Source organism: Nematolebias whitei, chromosome 15, assembly GCF_014905685.2.
Source record: "Nematolebias whitei isolate Nwh7 chromosome 15, NemWhi1, whole genome shotgun sequence".
Taxonomy (NCBI): domain Eukaryota; kingdom Metazoa; phylum Chordata; class Actinopteri; order Cyprinodontiformes; family Rivulidae; genus Nematolebias; species Nematolebias whitei.
Genome location: NC_056512.1, coordinates 13,131,908 through 13,135,444, shown reverse-complemented (window position 1 = coordinate 13,135,444; position 3,537 = coordinate 13,131,908).

Below are 3,537 nucleotides of genomic sequence, written 5' to 3'. Positions count from 1 at the left end.
CACACACACACACACACACACACACACACACACACACACACACACACTGCACCTGCCACAATAACAACAATTTTCCACTTTCACTATTTTTATTCAAGTATTGTTAACATGTGCACAACAAACAAGCAAAAGCATGAAAATGTGTAAAAACTAAAAAGTCTCCAAAAATAAGAACAGAACATTGTAATACAAAAGAAGTACAAACTCAACTTTGACGTGTTGGGACATTCCATCTATCCATTTTCTTTACCCGCTTGTTCCATTTTGGGTCACGGGAGTCGCCGGTGCCCATGTCCAGCAATCACTGTGCGAGGGGCGGGGTACACCCTGGACGGGTCGCAAGTCCATCACAGGGCCACATAGAGACAAACGAGACAAACAACCATTCACTCTCTCACTCACACCTAGGGACAATTTAGAGTTACCAATCAGCCTAACATGCATGTTTTTGGTCTGTGGGAGGAAACCGGAGTACCCGGTGAAAACCCAAGCATGCACGGAGAGAACATGCAAACTCCACCCAGAGGGGCCCCTGGACCGGGGTTTGAACCAGGGACCTGCTCGCTGAGAGGCAGCAGCTCTACCAGTTGCACCACCTTGCTGCCCGTTGGGACATCCTGTAAAATGTAAATAAAAACAGAAAGCAACGATTAATAAATCTAATATCCTGTTTACAATGGAACAGAGAAAACATAATAAATGTTTCAAACAAGAAATTGAACTTTTTTAGGAAAATATGACACATCTACAACTTTCAACCTTTTTCTTCTCTTACTTGATTTTTTCATTTTTCATAAATTGACTGGAATTGTTCTCGATTCTTGTTCTTTCAGCTCTTGCATCTTTGGTGTGAGTCGTCTGTCACGAGTTTATTTTCGTGTCTTGTCTGTATTTGACACAGTTGAATTAAAGTCCTTAGAAGGATGCTCATATGTTATAGTGTTACCTTCCATGTCAGATGCTTTCTCCCTGGGGCAGCCTCAGATATCAAATCTTCATGGTCTTCTATTTGAAGATCATCTGTGAGCCGACGTGTTTTAGCTTTTAGAAATCAGTACTTTCAAAGATGTGCAATCTTACCTAGAACAATAAATTTGTCATAAATAGAAAAATCCAATAGACTACTTTCAGTACTTATAGAAACCTTAGCAACAAAAAACAGTAACTTAATGGCACTAAGTTCTGCTATAAACAGATTAATTTTCAGTAATACTGGAAATGTTAGTTTTTGCTGTTGTTTTTGTCCTTAAAGCACAGTTCAAGACTTATGACTGTCCCAGTTCATTTAAATGCACCACTCTCTGTACAGGATGATATTTTAACTCTTCATTACAGGGGATTTTGTTTTACTTCTCCCTCTGACCTTACTTTCTGTTGAAACCTGCAGCACAATGCAAAGTTCTGAAGTAATGCTGCACTCTGAAGCCTGATGATCATATAGGATGAAGCTGTGATAATAGCAGGGTGGAGCCGTGGTGGGGCAGAATTGGGTCACGTTTTCACTGTAACTGCACTGGTCTCAAAAATCCACGCTTCATACTGATGTCCAGTTTCTTTATTCCACTCTAGAACCACGGAACACCATGAAAACTATATAAAAAAACATACAATACATCTTTAAGCATAAACGTCCGTAAACAACATACAACACTGAGTTCTTTTTTCTTTCTCTCACAATATTATAGTATACAGGGCTTAACAATGTAACTTTTAACATTACCATGTTCGCCAGCTAAAAACCAGTTGCAGAAATATGAGGCAGCCTTCGTGCTGTTCTGTCTGTTTGGCTTATTTTTCTTTCAGTCCCACTTCTGGTTCGCTGTTATGTGTTTCAAACAAATCATAAACTCAGTAAACCAACATAAATTCTAAGAAACATGTTGCAAACATTTGACGTACCTGAATATAGAATATTACTCAAAGAAGTAAATATATTTTGATCATGGGAAAACAGCGACTTGCCAACTTCTCGGTTGCCATGACAATAAGAAACAAATTGTACTCAAGCGCCTGTTACACTTTACTCTCAGACATCAGGTTTACTTGTGGTTCCTAGAGTTTCCAAAAGCAGAATGGGAGGCAGATCTTTCAGTTATCAGGCTCCTCTCTTGTGGAACCAATTTCCAGTTTCTGTCCATGAGGCTGACACATTGTCCAGTTTTAAAACTAGGCTTAAGACTTTCCTTTTTGATAAATCCTATAGTTAGGGTTGGCTTGGGTTTCCTGAGCTGTCCCTTAGTTGTGCTGCTATAGACTGTTGGAGGACAAACTGACCATATTACTTCACTCTGCAGTAGTCTTTATGTACTCTGCTCAACATGTTTTATATTTGTAATTTTTTCTATCCTTGACATTTGTTTTGTTCATTACTCGCTTCTTCCTTTTTTGGGTCGCGATGGTCACTGGTGCCATGTCAGCTATCACTGTGCAAGAGGTGGGATCATGAACTGGGCAAAAAGGCCTTTTCTTACTCTGCTCCTGTAACATGGAACACCTTGCAATAAGATCTGAAGCTGTCCATTTTGATTTCTTTAAGAGATTTTAAACATTTGATAATGTCAATAGAAATATCAAAGCAAGTACTGTGTATTCTTGTTAAGTATATTTACCTTGTTTTATATGAAACCTTGATTTTACCATTTTTATAACTACTTTTATTTTTAACTGCTTTTTGCTGAATAATTGTTGTCTACACTTTATATGCTGTCTTGTCTGTGTAAGTCTCTTTAAAATGAGTCCTTGTGACTCCAGTAACTAACTTGTTTAAATAAAGGCTGAATGGAAAACAAACAAAAAAACTCTTGTATGAAAGGCGGTGGGCAATATGCATCAGTTAGGGAATACTTGACCTAAAGTTTTGTCAATGCAGCCAAAAGAGGCGATAATAGCAATTACAGTATTACTTTACATCAAAGCCCACCATGGATTAAACACGAAGTAACTGAAGAGACGTGGAATGAAGTCAATGTTTCCACCCGGCATCATTTCGCTGTTGCACACGCGTGTAAAGTGTCGCTCCAGGAACTCTGTCCAGTCTCTCACAGCGTTAACAGGTGAAAGCTCGTGTTTATGTTTCTGTTTGACACAAACCTGCAGTTAGAACATGAGGCTGGCGTAATGTTTTATTGTTTTATTGTTGGTAAAGTCGTGTGAGTCCCCGCGGAAGATTCAACCTCGTGTTAGCTCAGCTCATAGCAACATAACCTGCTTGTAAGTTGAAATAAAAAAGCTGAACAACAAGAAGCCAAGCTTAAAAACGGGGTTTATATTTATTTTTCTCTTTCTCCTGTCTGTGTTGTGAGACGAGTACAAAAAATCAAGCAAGTTATGACGTTAATGTCGGTGTTTTGATCTGTTGAGTTTTAGTTATTTACTCATAAAGTACTAAATATTATTAGTGTTTAGTCATGCCATTTAGTCATTTAATTTCATTAGTTGAATCAAACTAATATAAAAATACGTGTTTCTGTCGGACAGTTAAAGCACAATATATACAACAATTAAAATAAATTCATCTTTTAATGGTTTCTACACACA